Source organism: Thermobia domestica, chromosome 11 (genome assembly GCF_964235325.1).
Source record: "Thermobia domestica chromosome 11, izTheDome1.hap1.1, whole genome shotgun sequence".
Classification (NCBI taxonomy): Eukaryota; Metazoa; Arthropoda; class Insecta; order Zygentoma; family Lepismatidae; genus Thermobia; species Thermobia domestica.
In genome coordinates this window covers 51,473,566-51,496,948 of record NC_137464.1, presented here as the reverse complement: position 1 = coordinate 51,496,948, position 23,383 = coordinate 51,473,566, and the positions used below count along the sequence as shown (strand labels likewise).

The 23,383-nt window shown below is 33.8% G+C and overlaps 1 long non-coding RNA gene across 1 annotated transcript; it reads right to left on the bottom strand.

Moving 5' to 3' along the window:
• Window positions 1-4,297: 4,297 nt before the first annotated feature.
• On the bottom strand, window positions 4,298-10,967 carry LOC145664068 (uncharacterized). Its single transcript, XR_014127321.1, has 2 exons — window positions 6,534-10,967; window positions 4,298-6,500 (listed from the first exon to the last, which is right to left on the bottom strand). It is a non-coding gene; the product is annotated as an uncharacterized LOC145664068 (long non-coding RNA).
• Between the last annotated feature and the right edge of the window lie 12,416 nt (window positions 10,968-23,383).

The following is a 23,383-nucleotide window of genomic DNA, read 5'->3' as shown; positions in this document are numbered from 1 at the left end:
TGACACGTACACACACATAGAGAGTGTTTCAAAATGACACCGACAACGTTTGGAAGGTGATTCCTGACACCAAAATAAGACAAAAAGTATAGTCCAATCTGGGTGTAGAAATGCTCAATTTCTGCGCTATGACCAGTCAAAAATTTTGTCGGAAAAATAAAAGAAAAGCATAACTCGCGAACAAAATGTCGGATCGAAGTCCGTAAAAGGGAATGTTTATTACTTTTAATCGTATACTCCAACAATGTACAATTTGGACGTGGGTCAGTGGCAACGCAAGGGTGGCTCCTAAGAAATCGGAGGTTTCATAGGGTATTTTTTATCAAAAGTTTAAAGAAGGAAATGAACAACAGTCATGTGGAATATTTCACTGAATGAAAATCACTGTAAATTTCTTATTAGAAGAACACTTTTAGAATTCGAGACAAGCAGAGATACATGTTTGATTTATTTACTTTGTCTCAGTATTCTCGATGGAAGAACTGAAATGTAATGAAGTTTTTAATGTCTCACGTTAATGTCTCTTAGGCTAATGGAGACAGGTGAAAAATGAAACGTAATTATTCCATTTCGTCCCTCCCATTCTCTCATTCCACCAATATTTAAACAACCATTCACTTGCCTTAACCATCCGCCTTCCTGCCTAAAGGGCATAAGTGTGATACGTGAAACTGAAGGATTTAATTTCATATCATTTTTACTTATCTGCTTCTAAAGCTAGTCAACGTCTTTATTTGGGGGTCTCAGATGTTAAACTATGCACGTAATTTGCCAATTTAAAACTATGTGAAGTATTAATTACAATTCTAAAACTATATGTAACGATTTCATTGAAGTTTTAAAAAAAGTGTGGAAGTCGGCAGTCAATTTGTAATGTAAATAGCACCACTCATTTTATACCGGAAATAATTGATACTAGTACGCTAGGCTGTTCGTTGTTCGTAGCCGTATGTTCATAATTACGACTACGATAGAGAAGTGGACAGTCAAATTCTCAAGGTTCAGTATTTAATAATGGGTCTTCATTTAAGTTTTCAACAAGTTATATATACAGTTAAAAATGAAATAGTGGAAAAGGATATAGAATTATGAATAAGGTCCTATTTATCGAATATCGCCGAAAAGTTTTCTGTAATAATTTCATTCTGCAATTGGATATACAAATAACGATCGAAACGAAGGAATTTACATGTTATCCTGGGAAGTTGATTCTTTATAAAAGTTTGTGATACTACATTTGAATTGTTACTATATGGGTATTATTGTTATATAGCATTTTCTTCCAATTTCTCAAGAAGGTTCTACATTCTGTGAGTGGTTTGAATATATTTATGACTTTGAAGATGATAAGTGACAAATTCAATTCTGTTTTTCATAATTATTGTGATTACAGCTATAGCGTATGTATTAGTCTCGTTTGAGTGAGTATTGTGAATCAATTAATGGTGTTTAAGGTGATTTTGAAGATTCTTATTTACTTGTTTTGGATTTAAACCACAAATACATTGTACAAAGTGTAAAATTCGCTGTGGAAGAGGTTGTAGTCATATGCGGAAAACATTGCTAAGTGTTAAGTTTTGTAATTGAATATTCTTTAGTCTCAAGGTTATCCCATTAAATTGTTACTTTTGTTGTAGAACCTATTTTGACGTTTTCAAATTGTTCATAAAATCATTGAAGTTAAATTCCTGCATTTTCTTTTATTAAACAAATTTACATACTATTTCATTGCATAATTCAATAGCCTATTGAACGATTTTCTCAGTTATTTTGATAGCAATTGTGTGTGTACTTTGACAATATATGTCCAATAGCATTAGCTTTTATTGGAATATTTTTTATTCTCCCACTCAGTCATGTATTATTTCAATTTAATTACTTCAATAAATGAATAAATAAATTTCCAAATTGTTGCTTTTAATTAACATTATTTTGACTTATAATAATGTATCACGTGCCTGAGGCTCCAGAAGAACAAATACTCTAAGTAATACATAAGAATTTTCTGTATTTTATTTATTTTTCTAGTGTTAATCAACAATAAAATTGGATTATTGTAGTAATTGGAAATTACAGACTATTATATACCATGAATATTCACGATACTTATTCCCATTTAAAAGACGATACCCGATAAAATACACATATAGTGGCTGTTAGTTTGAAAAACAAGGCCATTTTTTCCTCATCTCAGTCCGATAGTTCTTAGCCTCAACCATTGATTGACAATTGCGTCTGTTTCCTTACAGATGAAGATTGCATAACAGACTCCTTATCCTAATAGAATCTTTAATCCACTATCTCTTTATAGGAACAGTAGTCAGCAAACTCTTATCTACAGTAGAAATCAGCAGCAGTACAATCAGATACCTTTAATAGCTGCTATCGCAGTCGCGTACTTGTGAGAACTGCTTGTGAGAACTGCTATAGAAATCGGCAGCAGTGCATTCACGCACTTGTGAAAACTCCTATAATAGTCGGCAATAGTATATTCACGTGCTTGTAAGAACTGATTCCAAGACATGTGATGAATGAATTAACAGCAGTCTTCAGCACTGCAGATACGTACTTGTGGAAACTGCTATAATAGTTAGAACCAAGAAAAGAATTAAATAATAAAGGGGAAGGAAAAACAAATAGCCGGATAATGTAACACTCTGTAGTATTGTTGTTATTCTGATGACAATAAGACTCATCAAAGACACTTGTATAAAAGACACTTTTGCTACTTGCTTTACACTGCATATAATTTGTAGCGCCGCAAGAACCCGTCAGGGGTTCGAGCTCAAGCGGAACCACCGGTAGGATTTTTCTAATAACAATCTGATCTTGATAAGGTTACACCCGTCCTTGCGTGAAAGGCAAAAGGCTCGTCAAACAGTCGCTTCCTCAATATTACAAAATATTACGAGGTTCTTGAGACAGTATCAAAGTAATAAACTCAATTAATACGAATAAATAATAATTCTCTGATCACACCGATAGCAGTGGTCTGAACAGGGAGCGGTGTGATTTATGATATTAAGTCTGAGACGACGGTCTCAGTACGAGAAGGGTCGTTCAAGCCAAGAGTGGCACAATAATTCAATAACCCGACAGAGGTTACATTACAATATCACCGAGAGATACTTAGTACTTAACTGTCCGTCGGGATGTTCACTTAGACATCTTAATAGTTAATGAGATACATAGAAGAATATCTATAATTATCGTCTGGCCACACAAGTGGCTAAAAGAATCACTTACAGGTTAGTACATCAAACAGAGAGAGGGAGGCGCAATAACTCCTTAACCCGGCAGGGGTTATATTGCAATTTTACAGAAAGATATTTAGTGTTAAACTGTCCGCCGTGATGTCTACTCAGATACATTATTAGTTAAAGAAATACATAATAATATCTATAATTTAGGTATGGCCACGCAAGTGACTAATAGAAACACTTCTAAATTTATAAATCAAAAGAGAGAGGGAGGTCAAACACATCCCGCTATAAATGATGACATCACGAGGGGCGGACTAAACAACAAAGTAAAAGTGCGCCTCGTTAGTATTGACAGGGTTCAAGCAAATGGGCAGTTACAGCAGTTAGGTTAGTTGAACGACCAAACGATTAGAACCAAGGATCATTTTAATTCTATCAAGTGATTTACTAGGGCTTAAGAATATCCATTTATATACTAAATATTAAGCCGATTGAGGAAGCGACTCCCCTTGGTTAAATGAATTACTACATTACAAAGAACATATTGAAAAGCCGCAAGGATAGGAAGTCGGTTCGTTGAGATGAACAAACGAGTAAGGAACACATGATTTACACTAAGAGGCACTTTCCTACCAAAGCCCTCTTACACTATGCACTGGCGACACACAACACTACTGCAAATCAAATTACACATTTTAATCACAGATGACGCAATTAACTCCTTCACTACATTAATCTCTTGGAGTTGGCAAACTAGTAGCGGTAGTTGATAGCCCGAGCGGATTGGCTGAAAAGATGTTACTCTTACCTGTGGATGGTTCAGAGAGGAGGTCGGCATCTGGCATCTCTGTCGGGACAGGATCTTGACTTACCAGGCTCATTGGTAGTCCCTTGAAAGGGGGACGGAGGTCCCCAGGAACAGACAGAACTAGGATCTAGAATATCAGTAGATTTACTCTCACGACGATCCACTGTAAGGGGTCTTACCACTTAATCGCAGTGCGTGATCTTAGCGGAGGCGTCTCTCAATAGAATAGAGAGATAGAGGATTTTATATGGTCTGTTATAGTAATAATAATATGGAAGCAGTATGATTATGTTGCGAGTTATTTATTATGAAAGAGTTCAGTTTATTTACAGACCATAATATCAAACATTAAATTGGATCACTATAATTTACTAAGCAAGATTCAGTTACAGGTTTCTACATATCCACAATTTGTACACACAGGTGTGACGACGTCCAGGAAACAGTTCAACGAAATTAGGGCGAAGTAATTAATTTAGTCTATGGAAGAATTTAAGTCTTGAGTAAGGGTAAATGGCTCTCTGGAGAGCTAAGAAAGAAACAGTACTTACTCACAATACACAATATCAATTCCAAGAAGTTGGCGTGGAAACGGTCAGCACGCCTGATAGTAGACGCAGCACAGTTTGGCTTTTTATAACTTCCTAGACATGAACTTCACTGTACGGCACTAGGTAACATTATTAAGTTACCACTAAAGTAATGAGAGGCTCTCTCTTTCTCTCTACAAAGAGTGCAGAGGACGGCCCCCCCCCCTGAGGGGAGAGAGAGAAGCACGGACTATGTGCTCTTCGGATGTTCGGCGGTAATTGACCAACCGAAAGATCATCCTCGAGGTTTTATGTGTCAATCTAAGATGACTCAATGTTACCACAGATTGTGCAATCGTTTAGAAAAATTTCTTTAGAATCTGGTTGGATGTAAATGATGTAATGGTTCGGAACACTTGGTAAATTCTGATTGGCTAGAGGTGATATCATACTACTTATGATAGGCGCGCGACATTTCTGATATCGTATAGAGTTTCCAGAACGCACACACCTTCACAAGAAAAGAAAAAAAATACAGATATGGGTTCCAACTAAAACCAGTTAAAATTACACAACATTATACAAGGAAAGGGTGACACAAGTCCCTTACTAATAATCGGTTCAAGGGTCAATCTAGCAGCTGCGAAAGTATGAAGTCAGCGCTAAATATAGAATAAGGAGTCATATCAGAACTAAGACTCTAAGAGGGTTTGGTAACATTAATATCAGAGAAGTTGTTTTAAAGGGGAAAAGAGAGAGAGAAAAAAAAAGAATAATCTTATCGTCTCGTAGTTGGTTGGGAAGGGTGTCTGGAGCAGAATGCGACAGACATCTATTTCTGAATACCTCTCGGCTTCCAAGAGTTTTTAAGAAATAAAGTTGTTCCTCTAGATTAGTAAGTGAAGAAATTTGAGAATAGATCTGGGTGATACTCACATAGCAATTGATTTACACAAGTTCTCGTAGGTTATACAAGGGAGAACTTTGTCGTGGAGTACAGGATGTTTGCAAAAACACCGCAAAAAGTTTGGTCGAAATTTTAGCCACGACATTCGACGCCCCTTGGGAAAGAAATTTTGTACTTAATGTTAGAGTGAAGTTAACAAAATTTCGTTACAGAGTCATATTTGGATTGGAAATGAAGAAAAATTTAAGTGAGTTGGAAACACTGTTAACTACTATTAAACTATCTGCAGGGTTGGCAACACTACCTTGAAATAATCAGTAATGTAAAAATAGTAAGAAATTGTTGAAAGGGGTTTGCAACACTGCTAAATACGAAATTACATAAGATTAGGATCATGATTACAACTTCGAGAAAAACACTTACGTAACTAATACATAGATAGATATGATGATAGAAATAACTTTTAAAACACTTATCTAAGCTAAAGTATATATACAAATTTATACTAGGTAAAAGATGTATAAAAGGTCAGAGTGAACTCATAATATCACACTGACGATACACATATTATCAATATCAACTAAAATTTAAACTATATGTATATATATATATGTGTAGTTGGACCCATCAATTACAAACACATACACAATAAAATTTATCATTAGTAACTACCTCAAACGACAATTATACATATATTAAAATGGCTACAATAATATAGTATCAATATAGCAATTTTACAAGATTAATATCGGTTACGATTATTATATACACTCACTATCTACAACAATTATTTAGATATAAAATCTCGATTGTGAGTGAATCACAAATTTCAGAAGTTACTACATGACTCTACAAATGGTTATATACGTATAATACAAAGAATTCCCTAGTTGGTACGATTTGTTCCTACACATTTACAAACTAAGTCTTGTCTATAAAGATATACAAAGATTAACAAGGCCAATACAACATGATTTCATATAACTACATTATACCTATTAAAACATTATAGCGAGGGATAACACAAAAGACCTCAATTATATACAGTACACCTGTAAAGATATATATATATATATTTTTTTTACACAGTTTTTATAGTTATTATTATGATACGAGTTCCTATATATACAAATGATATACACGTATGTAAAGAAAATAGATGACCCATACTAAATTAATATAATAAGATATTAAACCCAAGGAACACGCGATTATGCTATACAAATCAATTATAACTACATATGGAATATATATAGATAATAAATATTTACACGTATATATATATTTTTTTTTTACTAACTCTACAATCATTCACGATAGTTGTATTTTTAACCTATCTGGACATTCAAGGAACTGCACATTTCCTAAACGGAATTTCCACTAGGTATATATATAGAATTACTAAATTTAAAAAAGATTTAAGTGACTTCTGTATGATTAAAAGTACAAGAATCAATTACCTAAAAATTCTAGAGATTATAAACACTACACAGAATCGCAAGATTACCGTATACAGAAGATAACTACATTAGTTAATGAAGGATTTATTTCATTTTTTTTTTACTATTATTATATGTAAATTTTCTTTTTATCTACGTTTTGTTTTTGGATACTTTAATTAAAATTTACACATTATCACAGACTCCAAAATTGTCAAAACAAACCATTAATTATACGATAAGAAAGGGAGCCAGTTTGTTTTTTTTTTTTTTTTTTTTATGTCCCTCTAGTCTTTACTCAAAATTAGGTCACTGGGACTCCCTGAGGTCGAAGGTTATCTACTACCGGAGGGTAGTTGAGAATTGACACTCAGATGTTTTCTTTTTTTTTTTTTTTACTACTACACTCCACGCTGAGGTCAGGGTGGTGTGAAAAAAAGAAATTATACTACAGCCCTGTCTGGTAAGGGTCTGGTTTTTCTTTTAAACAAAGAACGGCCAAAAGAAGAATTTCTACGTTTTCATACAAGCTTTCGAATGAAATGAAGGCTGATTTCTTTTAGCGCGAAAGGGATAACTAGAACATATATATATATTTTTAAACACTTTATAACATTCATCCCTTAAACAATTAGAATTCAGTACGGGACAGCGTATGAATGTTTCAAAATGAACCCTTTTTAAATAACATTTATATGGAACACGACTCAATACAGGGTGTTCATAAACTAGATGGCAATTCTACAGTTACGTCTAAAAAATACCTAAATTACAACATGACGCAAACGACCAATACACAAGATCAATTATTCTCTAAACTTTCAACATTTTCATTTAGCAATATGCCAATTAATGCGTGGTTCAATATTATTGTTTAGTGACTATTGTCACGCAGTTGAACGAACGCTTAATTAAATCAATCAAGTAAATCATCTCAATTTATAGAATGAACTGCTACAAATAATTAATCGATAAAAGAGGTAAAGTTACAATATAGAACTTTAAATCAACATATATTTAATTGTACTATTCGCACAGAGGTACTTCGCTTTTACGTCATTCTATTAACAAAGGAACCAATATAACTGAAGTACTGACGTTTAGAAGTGAATAAATTTAAATATAACTTCAGGCAACTATCTTGTTGCCTTACTATGATAACAACTACCTTTTACAGTAAAATATTGACATCATTCAATTGGTAGGTCTTAGTTTCAACCTGGATATTCACCAAACATTCATATTAATTATAACATATAATAGATATCAAAATACAATTATCATATGCATTATAACGCATAATATATCAAATGCCATTATCATATTTATTATAATGTATATTCACGTTAGAATATTATTAGAATTACAGCTTAACATGTCTATTCCTAGTAAATACAATAATCAATATATCCAAATGATAAAAATAGAATGTGCCACAACCTTATAGAAATACAATCGAACGGGAATAGACTATAATTACTTAAATACATTTAAGAACAATTAATACAATTCAACGAGAATTCCTTACAGGAGACATGATGTCGACTCTTAGATACAAATTAAGTTGGCACTCGGACGGCAGGAGGCAAGAGAGGTATAATAAGGATTACTTTTAGCCTATTTTCTAGTATTAACTCATATGACCCTGGGACTTACATTTACTTCGCATTTATTCATAACTTTAGCTTTGAGGAATTTAACCGCGTATTTACATTTTAGAGACCTTTTGGGATATCTAGATGCACAAAAGAACGATTTATCGTTTCAACTAGGAGACAAGAAAGAGTTTATATGCAATTACACAATTACAAAATGATCAACAATGCACTTATTTACTAAACAGGGCGGCTGTATCTGACATTTAGGCCCGATAAGGATTTCATTCTAGAAAATAACTCGATTCCTGGACTTGCAAAAACATTTCTTTTACTCATGATATTATAACATCACTAATTTACTCGGAAACTAGAAAACATAACAATACTTGACACATTGAACAAGCGAATTTAATTATCTCTTCGGACAACCTTAGGTTTTTAAGGACTCGTGTCTGGACTCATTAGGGAGCAAGAGTGCTCAAAAGGATTAGGTCTACACAAACGCACCTTTGATTAGATTAGGCACTCGCGAGCAAGAACATTTATGACCATTAAAATACAACATTAGCTTCCATACATATCATTACCATCTCGAAAAGCACATAGTTAAAACTTTAACACCATAGGGTGTCTTTCGAACGAAACACTGGGCTTCCTTCCGAAAGAACCAAACATTCTCTGGTCGTTCGTTAGTAAACAGAACGATAATAAACAGCTTCGGGACCTAGGGGATCCATGTCGACCTGGGATGTAATAGGAGGGTCCCGTACCTTTAAGGGGGTAAGCCTTCTCAAAGATCCGGCTTAACATCCTTACAATTACGCGGACGCACCATTATACAATAAGGTCGATATAACAGAGGATCCACATCAGAGATTGCGCGATTCTCAGCTAATACAAGCGATAGAAACAAGCGGCAATTTTCTGAAACGACCAATTTACGCTTTGGGGCTGATAATTATAGTTAATTATCACGTTTGATGGAATTGGTACAATAAGATCGATTCAACGGAGTATAATCATCAGAGATTGCGCGGTTCTCAGCTAATACAAGCGATAGAAACAGGCGGCAATTCTCTGGACAACCAATGTACGCTTTGGGGCTGATAATTATAGTTAATTATCACGTTTGATGGAATTGGTACAATAAGATCGATTCAACGGAGTATAATCATCAGAGATTGCGCGGTTCTCAGCTAATACAAGCGATAGAAACAGGCGGCAATTCTCTGGACAACCAATGTACGCTTTGGGGCTGATAATTATAGTTAATTATCACGTTTGATGGAATTGGTACTCTTTTTAGGAAAGGGAATTGACACATCCTAACCTAATCTATACTCCATGAATTATTACTGGAACAAGGGAGAGGTATGATCACCGTCTCAATATTTTCCGACAGGGTGTCTCCCAACGACACGTTCCAAAATTAGATAGCTCGCTAAAATTTACAAAATAATTACACAACTCGAGGCATTAGCACTCGGCAAGGAATAGCAAAATTAATAACAATACTACAGAGCACGGTTTTACGTCCTGAACAAATGAAATTATTAACACAATGACTACGGTCGAATTTGTCGTGACCGGAAAGTAATAAATTTATAGATAATGCAACTTCTGACATAATGAATAAGAAAAGATTCATTGACTAATAATGTCTACTAATAAATTATTTAAACGTCTCCTTAATTAATAACAATAGCTAAGCACAAACGGAATTGTTAGGATTAATCTTTCTACTACATTAAGTTCACATATTTCTTCCTTAATAAAACAGCCTTACACTGGCAATTAAAATTTACAAGAGCTTTATTAAAATTACAAAACTTTGATGCCATGGACTTCAAAAGCAATAACGCATATCCTAATACTTTACGCTCTTATCATTCAATCAAAATACAAGGGATCTCGCGGTTTTTGAATACAGGGTACTATACTTCGGGGGTGTCCCACATTAGTGTTGTCTTTATTCAAACACGACTTAAAATAATAAAATAACGAGTTAGGATTAATATTACAACAACTTATTAAGAATGGTCTCTACTTAAAACAAATTACTAACTGAATTTATTGCCCTTTTAAACTTTCAATCTTGGTATACTTAATCCTCTCATAATTAACAAAAAGCACGTCCATTCATAAACAATAAAATTAAATTGGCCTCCAAGAAAAATTAAAAATAATTTGAAAACTTCAAAATCACAATAATGAATCTCATTATGAACTTTTACTGAGAAACGAAACATATTAAGGCTTTAGTTCGTATAGTTCGTGTAAGGAATCTCTTTAGCACCTAACATAATATTTAATTTACCACTAACGCTGAGAAGCCAGTCGGGGAAAGATCAAGAATTTACCCACAATCAAAGAACTAACAACGCGTGAGTATAAGGACTCACAGAATGAAAATTTCAAAATAAATTTCAAAATTTCAATGATGTTTGTTTTGACTGACTTGTACATTAATTACACAAGCAGAATTTGAGTACTTGGAGTTCCTACACCAGCCTTACGACTGATGATTCTTGAAATGAATCTCGCGAAAATCCATTGCAAGAATCGAACTCAGAATACGTTGAGAAGCTTTGAATACAGAACGGAATAGCTTTCATCTCGATAGGTGAAGAAGAAAGTCTCCGTCCCGCATTTGGCGCCATAAACCTTCTCAAGGTATTGTGTTGATATTTTCTCCCTACAGTTTTTTGAATACTAAGGCAGTACACAACCGAGGAATGCTAACCAACACATTTCCTTTTTCTCGCTTTTTCTTTTCACAAAATATATAGATATATATATTTTTTTTTGTTTTGCCCAGCTGGGGAAACTAACAGAGAACAGATGTTTTCTCTCTGTGTTGAAGAAAAAGGAACGAACTATTCTTTTGATATATGGACTGTTTCTTTTTCCTTCCCTCATTGACTTCTCTAGAACAAGCAAAATGATAGCTAAACTTTCAGGGTAGAAGGGGGCATTTGCCCAACGCAACACATCAACACAAAATGTTTACATTTAGATTTAAATTTCGAGCAACTTAATAGGAAACCTGTCATTTCAATTAACACAATTTAAACATTAAATTATACGTTACTCATCTAGAATATAGATGTGACCCTAAGCAAACAATATAACACAATGAAAGTAATAATATAAATAACTCCTGCTTTGTCATTTACAAACGCAACATAGGATTATATAAAACAATACCAATTAACACATTATTAGATGACGAGCTAATAATCGAATCTCACTGCTGAGCACCATTTATGTAGCGCCGCAAGAACCCGTCAGGGGTTCGAGCTCAAGCGGAACCACCGGTAGGATTTTTCTAATAACAATCTGATCTTGATAAGGTTACACCCGTCCTTGCGTGAAAGGCAAAAGGCTCGTCAAACAGTCGCTTCCTCAATATTACAAAATATTACGAGGTTCTTGAGACAGTATCAAAGTAATAAACTCAATTAATACGAATAAATAATAATTCTCTGATCACACCGATAGCAGTGGTCTGAACAGGGAGCGGTGTGATTTATGATATTAAGTCTGAGACGACGGTCTCAGTACGAGAAGGGTCGTTCAAGCCAAGAGTGGCACAATAATTCAATAACCCGACAGAGGTTACATTACAATATCACCGAGAGATACTTAGTACTTAACTGTCCGTCGGGATGTTCACTTAGACATCTTAATAGTTAATGAGATACATAGAAGAATATCTATAATTATCGTCTGGCCACACAAGTGGCTAAAAGAATCACTTACAGGTTAGTACATCAAACAGAGAGAGGGAGGCGCAATAACTCCTTAACCCGGCAGGGGTTATATTGCAATTTTACAGAAAGATATTTAGTGTTAAACTGTCCGCCGTGATGTCTACTCAGATACATTATTAGTTAAAGAAATACATAATAATATCTATAATTTAGGTATGGCCACGCAAGTGACTAATAGAAACACTTCTAAATTTATAAATCAAAAGAGAGAGGGAGGTCAAACACATCCCGCTATAAATGATGACATCACGAGGGGCGGACTAAACAACAAAGTAAAAGTGCGCCTCGTTAGTATTGACAGGGTTCAAGCAAATGGGCAGTTACAGCAGTTAGGTTAGTTGAACGACCAAACGATTAGAACCAAGGATCATTTTAATTCTATCAAGTGATTTACTAGGGCTTAAGAATATCCATTTATATACTAAATATTAAGCCGATTGAGGAAGCGACTCCCCTTGGTTAAATGAATTACTACATTACAAAGAACATATTGAAAAGCCGCAAGGATAGGAAGTCGGTTCGTTGAGATGAACAAACGAGTAAGGAACACATGATTTACACTAAGAGGCACTTTCCTACCAAAGCCCTCTTACACTATGCACTGGCGACACACAACACTACTGCAAATCAAATTACACATTTTAATCACAGATGACGCAATTAACTCCTTCACTACATTAATCTCTTGGAGTTGGCAAACTAGTAGCGGTAGTTGATAGCCCGAGCGGATTGGCTGAAAAGATGTTACTCTTACCTGTGGATGGTTCAGAGAGGAGGTCGGCATCTGGCATCTCTGTCGGGACAGGATCTTGACTTACCAGGCTCATTGGTAGTCCCTTGAAAGGGGGACGGAGGTCCCCAGGAACAGACAGAACTAGGATCTAGAATATCAGTAGATTTACTCTCACGACGATCCACTGTAAGGGGTCTTACCACTTAATCGCAGTGCGTGATCTTAGCGGAGGCGTCTCTCAATAGAATAGAGAGATAGAGGATTTTATATGGTCTGTTATAGTAATAATAATATGGAAGCAGTATGATTATGTTGCGAGTTATTTATTATGAAAGAGTTCAGTTTATTTACAGACCATAATATCAAACATTAAATTGGATCACTATAATTTACTAAGCAAGATTCAGTTACAGGTTTCTACATATCCACAATTTGTACACACAGGTGTGACGACGTCCAGGAAACAGTTCAACGAAATTAGGGCGAAGTAATTAATTTAGTCTATGGAAGAATTTAAGTCTTGAGTAAGGGTAAATGGCTCTCTGGAGAGCTAAGAAAGAAACAGTACTTACTCACAATACACAATATCAATTCCAAGAAGTTGGCGTGGAAACGGTCAGCACGCCTGATAGTAGACGCAGCACAGTTTGGCTTTTTATAACTTCCTAGACATGAACTTCACTGTACGGCACTAGGTAACATTATTAAGTTACCACTAAAGTAATGAGAGGCTCTCTCTTTCTCTCTACAAAGAGTGCAGAGGACGGCCCCCCCCCCTGAGGGGAGAGAGAGAAGCACGGACTATGTGCTCTTCGGATGTTCGGCGGTAATTGACCAACCGAAAGATCATCCTCGAGGTTTTATGTGTCAATCTAAGATGACTCAATGTTACCACAGATTGTGCAATCGTTTAGAAAAATTTCTTTAGAATCTGGTTGGATGTAAATGATGTAATGGTTCGGAACACTTGGTAAATTCTGATTGGCTAGAGGTGATATCATACTACTTATGATAGGCGCGCGACATTTCTGATATCGTATAGAGTTTCCAGAACGCACACACCTTCACAAGAAAAGAAAAAAAATACAGATATGGGTTCCAACTAAAACCAGTTAAAATTACACAACATTATACAAGGAAAGGGTGACACAAGTCCCTTACTAATAATCGGTTCAAGGGTCAATCTAGCAGCTGCGAAAGTATGAAGTCAGCGCTAAATATAGAATAAGGAGTCATATCAGAACTAAGACTCTAAGAGGGTTTGGTAACATTAATATCAGAGAAGTTGTTTTAAAGGGGAAAAGAGAGAGAGAAAAAAAAAGAATAATCTTATCGTCTCGTAGTTGGTTGGGAAGGGTGTCTGGAGCAGAATGCGACAGACATCTATTTCTGAATACCTCTCGGCTTCCAAGAGTTTTTAAGAAATAAAGTTGTTCCTCTAGATTAGTAAGTGAAGAAATTTGAGAATAGATCTGGGTGATACTCACATAGCAATTGATTTACACAAGTTCTCGTAGGTTATACAAGGGAGAACTTTGTCGTGGAGTACAGGATGTTTGCAAAAACACCGCAAAAAGTTTGGTCGAAATTTTAGCCACGACAAATTGCATTGCTCCCAATAATGGAATTTTAATGGTCCCATCTAGCTACTCTCGATACAAAGGTATAATACTCTGGTAAGAATTACTTTGAACAAGGCTAATAATAATAATAATAATAATAATAATGAAGAACTTACATTTCACGGAGTAGGAAATTTCAGAAATCGTCGCAGGAATTCATTTGTATTTGAAAATTAATTCTCGTCGGGGTTTCGAAAGCTTTCTCAGATATTTATCTTCATGATCTGAACTGAAAATAGTTGCCATAGAGTTTTCGAATGCTTCCCCAGTCATCATCAAGTTAATCTATTGAACATGAGTTGTCATGAAGCTTTAGAAGGCTTCCACACGTGTTATATTCACGATTTCAATTGAAAATTATTTGTAATCGAGATTTTGATAAATTTTTCAGTAATCGTCTTCATGATTTCATCTTATGGTTATTTGCCATCGATCTTTCTATGATTTTCTTAGCTGTTATTTTCAATATTTCTTCATTAGTTGAACAACAGTCTTGGAAGTAATGCAATCACCCTTAAAGCAAAGTAAGCAAATAACAAACCCAATTCTTCAACGAATACAAAACAACAAGTTGTGTATTTCACGTGTTCACTCAAAAATTAAATTAAATTAAATAATTCTTCATAGTAACGAGTGTTCTCATTGGTAATGATTCCAAGACATGTGCAAATGTGATAAATGAATTAACGGTTATCTATCATTGTATTATCTTTCATTGGAGTCGATTGTGAAATTGTCACTGATAAGAATCTCTCAAGCATGTGGCATGGGCAACTGAAACCTTAGATTGAATTGATCCGATTCATTAAAGGAAAATAATAACACACATTGAAAGGCAAATTAATATATAACGGAGACTGCTTTAATTACAAGGAAAGAACGACATCACGCTTTAATTCCAGCACGTTCGAAAATAAAACATGTTTGAATTATACGAAGCCGTTCCTGACCGTAGCATGCTTATATATATATAATTTAGTTATGACCGGTATTTTTGTATATATATATATATATATATATATATATATATATATATATATATATATATATATACAAAAATACCGCTCAACTAAATTAGTATGTTACATGTAAATGTTATTGAAGTCAATTATGCCAGTTCCTGAGTAGCCAATTTAAAAGCTGGTAATGATACGATTAATATATATATTCGTATACCTTAATGTCTACCATTTCTTTTACTAGCTAACTTAAAAAGAAAAAAATAAATAAATAAATGCGCTTTTAAAGTGTCAGTGATACAGAAAATTATGAAATAGGTTTTAACATAACACAAAAGGCGGCATGATGAGACAATAAAGCATTTTAGCATCCCTTCCACAACATTTTGCCCTTTCCTTCCATTATATATATTTTTTAAATATTTTTTTCGTCACTAGTTTTCGTGAAGTGATATATTAGGACAGAACGGGAAATGAGCGACAATTCTGTATCTATTTTTTTTAGAAAAAAAGAGAAAAAAAAATAAGTGATCATCTGCCGGCGGACGAGTTGTAACAGTTCTATCTGTTATGACCATATAACTCCGGGACCAGTGCGGAAGTTGCTCATTTTGTTGTACGGTATTTATACATACTTGTGATGAGATGTGGGCGAGGGGGAAAGCTAGATATGGGGAAGTATGTAGGAGAAAAAAGGACCTTCACCTCATAAATTTTATTGTTCCTTTTTTTTCTTTCTCTCCAGAACTTAATATACAAACCATAAAGCAAGGAACTGTGAATGGAAACGGGGATAGAAATTTGTATACCGTACTTTTCTTTTTTCTCGTGCTGTATTCTACTCTCAGGTTTTTAATGTAGAAAAATGTTGTTTACAATTCTCCATATACTTAAGATGCTGCTTTTATATAGGGCTTCCTTATAATTTTTATTATCATTGTTATTTCATTCTTGTGCCCTTCTTTTATTATTATTATTATTATTATTCCTTTAGAACATTAAGCTATAATTTTCATTTTCCTGTTCTCTATATTCTTTCCTTTCTTTTATTTGTTTGTACCATGATTTATTGCTGTTTCACTTCCTTCGTGTTCAATTGTTTATGTGTTTTAACTTTACTAGGTTGATTTCATGCTATTATCCTTGTTTTATAGTTCCGGAATTATTATGAAAAGAAAAAAATACTCAAGGGATAATAGACAGCTTAGCTTAAGTGGGTCATTTTACTCTATTCTATTTTATCGCTCGTTTCCAACTATCTGCGCAAGTTGTTTAGTCAAACTATTTTGTTTTTCTTTTCCCTTTTCTAGATTCGTCCTTCCAGGCTCAATCGATTTTGTTGAAGTAAGACTTTCGTATATACGAGGTGGTCCTGAAAAGGTGAAAAGGAGACAAGTGCCGATGGCTCTCAGAGTACCGAGGCAAGATTCTTTAATCCCGATGAGAATTAATTGTCAAACACAAATGGATTCCTGCGACAATTTCTGAAATTTCTTACCCTGTGAAATATAAATTCCTTCATCATTATTATTAGCCTTGTTCAACTATTCTATTTGGAGTAAAGTTATATACCTAAAGTAGTTGGATATAACCACTAAAAATATGAAATAGAAACAATGCAGTTATATGCAGTGTAAAGCATTCTGACTTTTTTATATACAAGTATCAAAAATTAATCTTGTTGAATATTGTTGTCATCAGAATAATAACGTTAATAATACAGAGCAAGTGTTACATTACCAGGCTGTTTTTTTCACTTTATTATTTAATCCTTTTCTTGGTTCCGACTATTATAGTAGTTTCTACAAGTATGTATTTGCACTGCTGCCGACTGCTCTAGCAGTTCTCACAAGTACGTGAATATACTGTTGCCAACTATTATAGGAGTTTTCACAAGTGCGTGACTGCACTAGCTGACGATTGCTATAGTAGCTCTCACACGAATATGACTGCACTGCTACCGACTACAATAGCAGTTCTCACAAGTACGTGACTGAAATAGCAGTTGTTAAAAGTATCTGACTGTACCGCTGCTGGCTTGTACTGTAGATAAGATATTACTGACGACTCTTCCTGTAAAGAGACAGCGAATTAAATGCTCACACAATGAATAATCTACATAAATATCCCGATCATCACCAGTCCAATCACGTACTTTTGATAACTGTTACACCAATCAGCAGAAATGATAACGTTATCTACAAGAACTCTTCTTGTTATATTTGTGTAATAACTACTCTGTATTACATCATTAGAAATAAACAACAAGATTTTGTTCGTTAACATTTTGTAAATGCCTATGCAAACTATTTATAGACTATTTTTAAAAATAGTCAGTCAGGAATAGATTTATTTCTTAGAAAAGAGTAAATCCAAACTTTTTCCTGAGATTTTTTTTTTGTTCCTGTATGCATGTGATTGACTTTCCTTTTCCCCTTTTATCTGAGAGTGCAGATTTCCCTATTCCAATCCGCTTCATGTCTTCGCAATAACATGCATACGTATAGGATGAAAGGGAAAGAGAATATTGCCCTTGCTCCTTCTTCATGCTATTCAGATTGGTCAGAGAAAAGATCTCGTCTGTCCAATCCGACTATTTTTTTTTTCTTTTTTGCCAACGGCTACTTCTCCAGATCTCAATTTAAGGGCAGGTCTTTCATTTCTCTCTCTTGTGAGCATCAGTACCAGAAAACTTCCAATGGTTGCTTGCTTTCTGCACTATATATATATATATATATATATATATATATATATATATATATATATATATATATATATATATATATATATATATATATATATATATATATATATATATATATATATATACTGCAACAACCTTGTTTCTAGATTTTACTCTATTTTTTTCACTTCCTCTCATGTTGACAAACCTAAGATTTCATTTTGAAAGCCTTTTCACCTTTTGCACTTTACAAGGTCTCTTGGCTGGCAAGGAGAACGATTTTCCAGTTTGTATGTTTTTATCATTTTCATTTTTTTTTTCAAACTCAATTTTGCAATTAAGTTAATACCAATCTTCATTTAATGCAACTTTTGAACTTTAGGTCAACATATTCGTACCGTTATGGATTATAAGAAATCAAAGATTTTTACGAAGTACGAAAAGAAAAAAAACTTTTCTTTGGCTCTCCTTTTAAATAATTTTGCTCATATTAACTTTTAAACTCATATTACAAGTTTCCTTTACTTGAAGTAATAAAGTACCTTAGAACTAAGCACACGTCACAAATTTAATTAGAAATCTTTAACATTTTTGTTGTTATCACATTCTAAGGATGTTTTAACTAATGAAGTTACCATGATCCCTTTCATATTCCCATATTCTCACTTACATGCCCTCTGAAACATGAAGGTAAGGATTCTTGCTGGAAGTTTATGTGATTCGGATCCCACGTTAATCCATAAGATTGCTTCTCATATAGTCACGATGCTGAAAGATACGTTAATTCCAATTCAATTAACTATGAGAACAAGATGAAGGGAGAAGTTTGTGTGAGAAATGAGATGATGTGAGAAGGAGAAGTTGATCTTTCGTGAAAATGAGACGAATATTGGAGAAAAGTTTTCCAGTGGTTGAGGGACACTAAAGAGTAGATATTTTCATGGGTTGTGAAGTGAAGCAACAGAGGGAAATAGGGGGATGGGTTGACGTACGTATGGAGATGAAGTGAGGCTTGCATGAGAGATGAAACGGAAACGATATGAAAGTGAAATATTTAAGTTTCTACGACAGAAATGCGAAGCGGAGAGTAAAAGTTAGTATATGATACGAAATACAATGTGGTGAAGATGAGGGGGTAAAGGTTAGTGTAAGGAGTAGATAAGACAAAGTACTAACAATATATCTTTCCTTAATTTTTACAATTGAAAATCAAACATTTACATGACTTCAATGCTTTAGAATTCCGTGATTGCACCACGAGTTCGTGGAGAAGTCGAGTTTATTCGCATTCTGACTCTGATTTAGGATAAGAAGAGTTTGAAAAGGGTTAAACTGAAGTCCAAAATCAAAAGATGCTCGTCGAAAATTTATTCACAAATAAGATACCCTTGTTCCGCCACGTGTGTAGACACGTCGTATCTGTGATAGACGAGGAAAATAACTTTGCATCGTCGACACTAGCGTCGACACTACGAACGAAATTTGCATCGTTGCCTCTACACATATAGGATCCCGGAAGAAATCGATGTCGGTTCTTTAGATTCTCTTCCACCTGGATCTACCGGCAGTACTTCCTACTTGCCAATTATGGGTGAACTAAAAGAATGAGTGCGATATCCTTCGTAAAACGATATTATCTAATATCGAAGAATCAAAACTGATTAATTAAATAACCCTGTGGAATTAAAATATTATTATCGTACTGCCATTTTCTAATACTTTGATTTGTTGGAGAAAAATACTACAAATTTATTCAGAGTACAAGCATTTTGTAATAAAAAGTTCTGCCATTAAAATTAGTTTTTTATTGTAATAACCCCCAAATAAGCAAAATTGATTAAAAACAATCAACATGACAAAAGTCGAAAGGGGTTCGGCTTGCGTTACGATGTGTGATAAAAGGGAAGAAAGGGGTAAAATTGGTCAAAAATAGCGTTACGTAATATGTGAACGGCTGCTTATACAACTTCGCTGTAAAAATTTAAGAATGGAGTGGGAACTGCCCCTATACATATAGGCTTCCCACATAACAGCGTTGTCTAGCAGTGATGCCTAACATGAAAGTAATTTATAAGTGACAAGAAAGAGAATGAAATTATCCTTCCAACACAGGTGGGAAAATCCTTTGCTTGTTCAGGTTTATTTTCATGAATGAATCACTCCATAAACTAAACTCCCACACAGCGTCAGGAGCTGGTTCTTTCGAGTGTGAGAAGATTATTGTGTCGTTCTTTGTTTATTTGTTCTGCAAAACAAGTTTGCATTTTAAAATAGAATGCACTCAACGACATTTAAATGATGTTGTTTAAAAGCAATTGAATAAAAAAAAAAAAAATGTTTAATCCATTACTAGACGTGAAGCTACGTTATTTCTGAACCTGATATTTAGAACCAAATATTGCTTGTCAGAAATCCACCTGCACTTCAAAATCTGACTTCGCCATATAAGCAGAAAGTAACAATGAGCGAAGTGCAATTTTCAACGATCAGTCACCAATATTACTTCCATGTCACGTGTTTTGACTCTTTTTGTATTCAGTAGACATGCAAACTGGTTGCTAAATGTCTATATAGATGTCTTTCCCATATCATACATCATCTGTTTAAACCTTTTATTACAAGATGTTGCAGAAGTTAAAAACAAAAACAAAAAAGAGACATGTAAATTTCAATTGACAACTTTACATTAATGTACTTATCGATGTTTATGCTCAGCAATGTTATGGAGGGTAAAATAACATAAACTCTGTTCGTCAATATTTGCAGTTAATCCAATTGTACCAATTTCCTTTTTATCTTCGACAACAAGTAATAAAACTAGCATATCAAGAATATCAAATATCTAAGATATTACGACTCTATACCAATGTAAATTTATTCCAAAACTAGTAAACAAAGAAAAATCAAGACAGATTAACTGAGTAATTTGTTCATCGTTAGCTCTTCTAAGTGTGGAATGAAATGAAATGATATATTTAGTTTTACGTTCCACGCATATGACCAGACTATTAAACCGAATGATTACAAAACTCTTGGTGGAATGATAATTTAAGAGGAAACATGAAAATCTCAAGAAAACTCACTAACACAATGTTGTCTACAACAAATTAATGTGATCTGGAATCAAACCATAGACATCCTTCATGAGGCGAGAGCGCTTTACCACTGAACTTAGTGTCTCCAGTTCGTTTAATTTTTTTTATAGAAAATACACGGTGGCCCAAAAGTAGGTATACAGTCCCATACCGATCAGCTCACTGTTTTTCATATCATTTCTTAATGTTATCAAACAGGTAGACCTAGTTTCATTATTATTGCTTCTTAATACTATTTTTACTTTTACCTCAAGCTCGGAACAGCAAAAATAACCAAATCCATGAAGTAGAACGTTATACTTGATCAATGCAGGGGTGTATGCCTACATTTCAGCCAATCTGTACTTTATGGGAAATCAAAGTTGTCGTTGAAAAGTAATCTGTAAGGTAAGTAGGGCTTGCCATAAATTTTAGATAAAGTTGGTGTGTAGGTAAGATTTGAACTTAGTGTATTTTAAGAAAAAATGTAAACAAATAAATAAATAGTCTGTGGAAAAAGTGTTGTAATGCAATTCAACAAGATAACACTGATAAATATAATAGAAATTTAGAAATAGAAGAAATTAATTTTAAACTATATTTTAGAAGCGCTAATTATTACTAACGTTAGCTTACGTTGATTATGATGCTAATGGTGTATAATGGAGATAATTGTCAAGTTCAATAAATATGCAATTTGATATTGCATCCGTGTTTATTTTATTTCACTTATGTTTCAAACACATTGACAGCGTTTATGTTCACGATTGTACTAATTTTTGGAATTGTTGTGCCATTATTGTGGTATAATTTTATAACTAACTGTACAAAGTCAATCTGCTGTTTTCCATATCATTTTTTTCTTTCTGCCTTTTCTACCCACCATTTCTTTTATAATTTTCTTTTACCTTCTCTGGTTTTCTCTCCATCTTTCACAATATAACAAAATTATACCAACAGTAATTATTGTACGATAATTCTTGTCACCACAAAAAGTTTCAAATGAATTGTTGTCAAATTACAAGAAATAAAGTTAATTATTATAAATAAAAAATATTTGTTATACTGTTGTAGTTTTATTTCAAATATTTAAGAATTAAATATAATTACAAATTACATTTTGATTCAAAGTTGTAATAACCGTTTTCTTACAATTATCTTGCTTTCGTTTTCTCTTTTCTTTTACTTACGATAATAAAATAAGTTCGAATTACAAACATCTTCATGAAAATAATGTTTAATATACGTACTGTATATTGTTAACTAACTAACTAACTAATTCTATGGGTTATGGAATTCAAAGTTCAATGCCGCGTTCGCGAAACTTCTACTTGGACTTCTGTTCTTAGCCAACTTGATCCGGTCTGTATTCGTAGGTTTCGTTAAGAAAATTTCCCTCAACTAACTCAAAAATTTCCCTGTTATTATCAAAATTTCCCTACTTTGTTGAGAGTCTATCAGAGAAGGTATGTGATAAGATTAATTTAGCTATATTGAAGCATGTGTCAATTACATTTGTTTTGTCCCTTTGCTTTTAGTTTCTACTTTGTTTTATTTTTCCTTAACTTTTTTTTATAAAAAAATACACCCCGTCAACAATGGGTGTAAATTATGCTACTTTAGACATACATACGTAGATACATACATTATTGCTATTGTATTTGTTTATTTCTGAAAAACAAAGAAAAATTTAAGGATTTATATAGATCAATCAGTCAGCACGAGAATTTTCCTGGACTTTTACGTTTTATCGAAAAATTCCTTTTTTCCCTTTTTGCTAAATTTATCCACGAAATTTCCCTAGATTAGGGAAATTTCTCTCAAACTACGAACACTGGATCCAGTATCTATTTTATATTCCTATTCCTGCTAGATCCGTCTGAATATTATCCCCCCCCCCCATCTGTTCCTAGATCCTCCGAATTGTTGTTTCCAAATTAGATTTTCAGTTAAAACTTTTAAAGCGTTTCTACTTTCTTGCATTCTGTTTATATGACCTGTCCACCTGAAAATCCTAGACTTGGTGACCGTAACAATATTTAATGTATATTTTT